Source organism: Sinocyclocheilus rhinocerous, unplaced genomic scaffold, assembly GCF_001515625.1.
Source record: "Sinocyclocheilus rhinocerous isolate Xijiao unplaced genomic scaffold, SAMN03320098_v1.1 scaffold2817, whole genome shotgun sequence".
Classification (NCBI taxonomy): domain Eukaryota; kingdom Metazoa; phylum Chordata; class Actinopteri; order Cypriniformes; family Cyprinidae; genus Sinocyclocheilus; species Sinocyclocheilus rhinocerous.
The window spans coordinates 87188-95129 of record NW_015638065.1 but is presented as its reverse complement, the minus strand read 5'-3'; the positions used below and the strand labels follow the sequence as shown (position 1 = coordinate 95129).

Genomic DNA, 7942 nt, shown 5'->3' with positions numbered 1-7942 from the left:
TTTCACGTTTTATTCTACGACATAAAACACACCAGTTACACCCCACTCGTGATTTAAATAAAAAAAATTGTTATGTTTCTTGAAAAAGACGGTTGCTAACAAGTTGCTAAATGGGACTACAGGTGTTGTCGGAACAGTTTATCAATTTATAGTATTTTCCAATTGTAGTATAATTAGTACAATTAATTGTAGAATAACCAATTAATAGTTTCCCGCATTAATGTTGTTCGACAATGTTTTTTGCTTTGCCCTTAAATGCAACCACAAGTATTTGGATGGAAGATGCTCATTTTATTGCTTCTACTGATGCGGAGACTCTGGGTTCGTACCATAAGATAAACTCATATTATGATTATTCCATGTAAACACCACATTTACCGGCTTTACATGGTCACCACAATAAAATTAAATGTTTACGATCAAATGAAGCTGTTCGGAAGCATGGTGGTGGTGAAGCTGAAGGTGAGCGACCATGGTGTAGTTCGTTTATAGCCTAAGTTTAGCTTTTTAGTTCTGGCGCTGGTATTTAGGCTTCAAAATTCATAAAAGTTATATTATTTTGTGAAGATTATCTTGATGGACAAAACGTGAAAGTATCATGAACTATGGTTGAACACAGAGCTTATTTTTTACGATAATCCAAAAGCTTATGGGAAAATCCTATCGGGTTTTTGTTGAGGGAACCAGTGTGATGCTAACAGCTGATTGGCCTGCAAAGTGACGTCATAGTTCCACCACTCTATAGCACATAAGCAGTGAACCGTCTTTGTATATCTATAGTCTTTGGACGAACGTGTTACTTCGGGCTGTGCGTCTTGCGTCATCAACCCAGAACCCAGAAAGTTCGAATCAGTTCAATTAGTGAACCAGCTCGACCGGTTACTTCCTGAGAACCAGCTCAAAATAATTATTTGTTCAAGAATCGAACATCACTAATCGGCTGATGTTTTTATGCAGCAAACAGTGTTGCCAGATTGGGTGGTTTTGAATTTGATTGTGCGGGTAAAAATTGGCTTGAGTGGGTGGACAAAATTTGGGTCCAAATTGTCAATCTAAATTGTATAAGCTAATTGGTTAACAGAGAAACCAAAGTGTGCACGTACTGCATCCAATCAGTCATCATGATGACGTTACTAAATGCACACTGCAGAGTCGCCCACTGCTGATGTTAACGTCGCCTGCTGCACTTTTAGCCAATCACTAGGGATCAGCAGTCAGACGTGATGATTAATGAGTGAAGGATTTTTCTCATGATAACGGATCAGATTTTGAATGTATATCAGTATATTCAAGTGATCACAATGCCAGAGTGTCCTAAATATAAGTTACATGGTAAAGAGTGGGAAGGTGACTTGAATTACACCTGTGGAGGGAGAAGACACAAATGTACTAATATCACTGCAACTCTGAAATCAGAGCACAGCTGAATAAATTAATCAAAATTGAAACTGAATATCTGGGACTATACGATCCTGTCCTGCATCAGGACATCTTTTAAATGGTCCAGACTGGTATATCATTGAAATCTGCTGGACTTGATTAGTTTTGACTTTGCAAAGTTCTGTATTATGTTCTACAATATGTACTTCACAAAAGACTTCCTCTAGTTCTGTCTGAAATTAAAGTGTGCCTGCATAATTTTATCATATTTGGTTATTCTCTTTATTTATTTTAATTTATCTATATTTATTTTATTTTGTCATCATTAATTTGTTTTAAGGAGTTAAAAATGGTCCTTATCAACCTTGATTGACATGGCAATATTCTATCACATTATTTTGACAATTAAAGTTTTGGGCATTTTTTTGTTGGAGTGGGTGGGTTTTGGAGAGCGTTTGGACTGGAAATCGTTCATCCAGTCTGGCAGCAAACAAGCAGAGCAGAGTTGCATATACTGTATATATATATTTCCGCCACACATAGAGTGTAAGTCTGTGGGAAACACTGATGAATGCATGTCAATCATTGCTTAGATGTAAATAAAAGCCTAAATTAAATATGTGCTTCATATAAAGCAATTGTATCTATTGACAAGATGTGGATTACACCACTCGATTCAAATGGATTTGTTATAAGAGGCATTTATGACCTTTTTGGAACTTCTAAGTTTTGGTTATCTGTACCTTCAATGGAAGGACAGAAATCATAATCTTAAATCATTTTTTTGAGGACTTTACACAAACTTTTTCGATCTAAAAATGTTTGGATTCTTTATAGTTCTTCTTTATTTATAGTTTGTGTTGTTGTGTTCCTCTGCACATTTCTGTATTAAACATTTGTTTACTTACGTTGAAAGCACACACGGAGAAAGCACCATGGTCACCTATCAAAAATATTGACAAGAGAGGACAATAACGTTCACAGTTGAACCAGTGGGAGAAGTCAGACACAAAGCAGGACTCTCCTTGAAATCATCACAGAACACTTTTTCATTCATAGGGGAAGGAACTTTTAAACTCTGAAAGTTACAGTATGCATTCTAAGTGGATCTAAATCTTTAAAAAAAAAATATATATATATATATTTTTTCACATCCAATCATGCTGACAAACACATCAAGGACTGAGAGAAATTTTGAATGTATAGCCCTTTTCATTCAGAAATTCTGGAATAGTTTCAGAAAACTTCCAGTAACTGTTCTGGAATTGTGTGATTTTGTTCATTCTCAATGAACAAAAGTAGGGTCTGATACCGGGATCGAAATTTCCAGCATTCCAACTGAGTGATTCATTGTCTTTCTGTGTCTGAAAGATCAGGTTTTGTACCAAGTTCAAAATATTTTCCGTGTTGTCAAATTGTCCTTTTTACACACAAGAAACATTATGTTCAATACTTTATCCTATCCCAGGCTTAAAGTGCAAAAACTGTAAGCTATTTTTTGGCTAAAAAAACTGTAACAAGAGTGGCTCTGAGGCATTTTCAAAACTTGTTTGTTAAACATTCAAAAATGGAGTGTTGCTTGTAGTTGCTGTTGTGTATTTGAATTTGTTCTGAACAATGAGTTTGGCACGTTTTAAATTACTGGGTCCACATTTACAAAAACAATCACGCACACCAAGAGCAGCAATGAAGCCTGCCAGTAATGTGACCTTCTAACCCAGAGCCCAAAAGGTTAGGTGTTATACTAACACTGCAAGATAACAGCATGCCATGGCCTCATCACTAAATTCTTCTTTCAGCTCAGACTTTCATGCATCTTTGAAACATCTCCTCACAGGCTGAATTTGTAATTCAGTTCAGTACAACAGCCATAACATTTCACTAGAGGCGAGGCTAATAAAAATACAATTTACTGTCATGATACCTTTTCAATAAGAATCTCAGAGCCAGATCAATTATGAATCTTGGACTGCAAAGAATATTTTTCGAAGGATAAACAATTCCATTAACAAATGTTAAGTTAAATCTAGGCCCTGAAGTGTGTCTGAGGAACTGCCTTCTGATGTTTACAGTGTCTTATCTTTGTTTATGTTGAAAATCTTGTTAATGGAGATATACGGTCTGGAGAGTGGAGCAGCGTTATTTTTTTTTGTTATTTTTTTTTCATTTAGCTTGATCATTTTATGGGTAGCAGTGTGAGATAGCAGAAAGCAGAAGACTGCTAACACATCTCCTTTTCAGAGGTGCAAGGTTTCCCTTAACCACACAGACACACACATTACAAAACACACTGCACGACTCAATGTGCATAAGGAATCCTCAAATGAGATGCATCTAGCACTGAGATTGAGACGCTGTGTTTTCACTGAAATAAGCATGGTTTGAAAAGAGTAACGGTGTAAGTGGTGATCATTTAAAGCTTGATATGCAGAAATTTGGTCTGTAAGCTTGTTTGACAGGTTCATGCATTAATTCAGAGTCTAATGAGACAGGTTTTACTATGATATTATGATATTTACTATGATATTAAAACACACATAACTTAATTACGCAGATGGTCTTTTTGGAATGGGAAGGAACTTTTAAACTCTGAAAGTTACAGTATGCATTCTAAGTAGATCTAAATCTTTAAAAAATATATATATATATATTTTTTTTTTCACATCCAATCATGCTGACAAACACATCAAGGACTGAGAGAAACACATATTTTTTTCCTCCAGTTGAGATGACATTTAATTTACACAAAGCTAGACTTCAACAGTAGAACAAAACTCCAGCAAACTGTGGTTCCAACCGGACAGTGAGAAATAATGACAACGGTAGCACCATTTTACCCTTTCTACTGTTTACAGTGAGCAGTGCATCAAAACAACGGAGCTGTACACACCACAATATAAAATTGGTCAAAACTCCCTAAACTCCCAATACAGTATATTTTCTCAGTCACATGGCCTTCTGCCATACAAAGATATCTAAATTTCAAAAATAATAATAGCCTAATAAAACATCAGATTTGACCTTTTTAATATTCATTAACAGTTTGGCTCAACTGATAAACTATTTGAAACATTTTGTCAGTAGAAAAATTCATAGACACTACTGCTTTGGCTCTCAAGGCCCAATATCCTTATCTTTGATGACTATTTTGACTGCTTAGAATTTTTTCCTTTTACAAAACACTACTGCTGCCCAGATGGAAATTTAAAACCATTCTAGTAAAGTATTGTCCGGAGCTCTGCTGGGAAGGAAATAGAGAATAGACCTCTTGGAAGTTGGAACATTAACTGAATACACCTGATATAGAGCTAACTGTTGCCAGGTTTTACAAATGAATGGTGATTTTTACAGAATGTTTAATACTTGATGTTCAACTATAATATATATAACTGTTCAAGCATAAATGCATGTTATAAGGGGATTGTTGTGTATTGATACCCAGACTATTAGCCTCAAAACTCTGCTACAAAATTAGGCCGATTCAGAATGCAAACACATCCAGACATTCGTACTCGTCAGTGAGCTATAAATGACTGCAGATCAGAGCCAAAATGTGGGAGTGGGGACAGGTTTCACACCAGAGAGAACTGGGACCATGGAATTAACAGAGAGACACAGTTGTGAATATGACAAATTCTGAATATATGCACTGCAATATAACACGTATTTGTAAAGAATACATAAATGCTCATATTAGACATTCACCACCACAGAAAAACTAAGTTTTGCTATATAAACCATACGCCCTGTTCCAAAACCTTGCTGCCTTCTAAGAAACATGACATACGCAGACAGTGTGCCACAAAAAGCACATGGCGCACCGCTAGCATGTTGCTATGCTAATGACACAAAATTACAGACAAGCATATAATATAAATAACACAAAAATACTAGGTGAACAAATTTTTTATAGATAATCCTATTATGCCTTAAAATGCTCTCTACTGCAGGTAAGCGGCTCACTAAGTTTCGGAGAAGCGCTACAGAAGTGCCATAATTTCTCATGATCATTTATCTTCGTCCTGCTGGACAGGACATCTGAGATTAAGCAGCAGTGATGCTGTTCTGCACAGGAACTGAGCAGACAAACTGATGCCTCAGCGCTGAGAGCTTAGGGCAGGTCAATCTGTTCATTCACAGAGAAGACGAGAAAGAATTTGCACCATGTACCATTTGTTCACGCTTGGACAGGAGGCAGAGACGAGCTTCCCCCGAAGTAGCAGAATGACCTGCTTTGACTAGAAAAGGTGACCCTCCTCTGCTTTTCACTCGCTTATCCTCACTCATGAGAAAGAGAGCGTTCCTCAAGGTGAAGGGGACACGCTAGGCTTTGCTGAAACGTAGCACTAATGTTCTGCTGTATATGTCTGCAAAATATGGCACCCTGATGTCAGAGTGTGGAACCAGTTCCTACTGACTAATTTATGTATGTTAATGCACGTGAGTTTTTTTTACTAAATGCAATTAAAGCATAATTAAAGTAGGGGGTCCTGTGGTGAACCACCAAAAAAATACTAGGTGGATTATAAACAGCTTGTTAATGACACTCACAACTGGGAATAATCATAAAAACGCAGCTGAAACACAAATTGCACATACTGCAAATTGTAAATGCTGCATTGTCACCTGCTCACCGCCATGGAAATGGAAATAACATGCAATCATCCAGCAGATTTTTAACAGAAACATGGAAAAAATGAGATGATTACACAGCTTGCTGTTATCCAAGAATAAACAGTGCAGAAAACAAGATCAAATGGGACAAACCAGTTCATGGCTATAATGAACAACATCATTAGGAGGAGCCAGTGAATCTGTTCTTAAACCAAAATAATAATAACTGAGGCCAAAGTTTCCAGAGAGGCACAAGTCTGCACGTGCCATTAGACCACATGCTTTTTACAGGACAAATAAATCTTTCATTCTGAAAATTGACAGGCGGATTATTTGTTACTATACAGGGTGTGTTTGGCACAACACTGTTCTAATTAAAGGACATGGAGGTGGACTGGGGAATGAACGGAGTAACAATACTCAAGTCTTTTGGGAACAGATCTATTACTTCCAATACTTTGCAAACAAGCTCTAATAAGACCACTGTCATATTTATAAGAGATGAAACACATACACAGATATAGGGCAGCAACAAATGGTGGCAGTATATGCAGCGATACCCACAACCCCCTCACATTTTTGTCCAAAATGGCCCATCTGGAGAGTGCAACAAAAGCCTTGTTGAGTCTGAGGCATGGTGGGATAGCGATGACCCACAGAATCTAATCCCTTTGGGCAAATCACACACTCAAACCCAGTCCTGAACGAGAGGAATTACAATCAGAACTACTTAGGCAGCTGCATGGAGGAGGAGAGAATTCCACTGAACCCTCTCTCTATAACCTGTGCATCTAAGACTTTGTTCTCCTGGCATGTCTTAAGGCCATAGACGCTGAGCTGACATGGATTAGAAGAAAGCTTCTCAAATGACAAGTGAATGACGGCCTTCCAGGAATAGCCACAAACATACACTATGCGCTTTCACAATCACAATTACATTAGGTCCTCACTAGTGTCGTCACAATACCAAAATTTCAGTAGTCAGTATCAATACCAGTAAAACGTCATGGTTCAGAGCAACATTAAAATAATACCTGAATAAACTAATGGGTTTACTTCTAATTTCACAATAGCTAAACCTAATAGGTAGTCGACTCAAAATAATTCAGACAGCAATTCACAGACATTGAAGTCGGGGGTGTCTGTTTTTTTCTTCTTCTCTGAAATCTTGCTCTGCAGGAGCTTTGTCACACATTTACCAATTAAAAAGGCCAGAGGGGAGACTGAATAATTGACTGCTTCTGATTTTTCATGAAGCTGGCTGAAATAATAACAGGAGAACTCAACGAACCTGAAACACTGTAATGAAATGAACTGGGATAACTTGTGAATAACGCGTGAATACATTTGCAGTAGAAAGCATATGTTCCTTCACAGCTTCAGTAAGATCTGCCTCTCTCATCTATTTAATAAATGAAGCCCCAGAAAATGTTTGGTTACATAATTATCATGAGTAACAATCAGCATTCAGGATACATGGTTTTGCGTGTGATGGCAAAATTGGATCAGATGCAAGCAGGACAGCAGCTTGTCAGTGTTTTTGAAGCTCTTTGGTCATTGCTAACATTTGCACTCTCTATTCTGTTTCTGTTCTAACTATACTTGTTTTATTTATAAAGAGAGAAGAGCCTCTAACACTAGCATTCTCTATTCTTTCTACTTATTTTCTTTTTATTTATTATAAATAATGACTTTCTAACACTTGCATTATCTATTCTTTTTCTGTTCTATTGACTTGTTTTATTTTTATTTAAAAATGACCCCCTAAGGGTGCTTTAACACTTGGTTCGATTGCTTGGTCCGAACCCCAAGTTCGATTGCTCCCCCCTCCCCCTGCTGGACTGTGTTCACATTATATTATTTGGGTCCGAACCGCGGTTCGTTTGCGTCATCAAGCCAGCAGCTGTTTACCCCGTTGCTTAGTAACGATGGCGCAGGAGAAGACGGC

The 7942-nt window shown here is 37.4% G+C and overlaps 1 protein-coding gene across 3 annotated transcripts in view; it reads right to left on the bottom strand.

Annotated features, from left to right (window-relative positions):
• Positions 1 to 7942, bottom strand: part of LOC107749593 (T-lymphoma invasion and metastasis-inducing protein 2-like) — a 93550-nt gene that overhangs the window by 82096 nt on the left and 3512 nt on the right. The window lies entirely within an intron of this gene.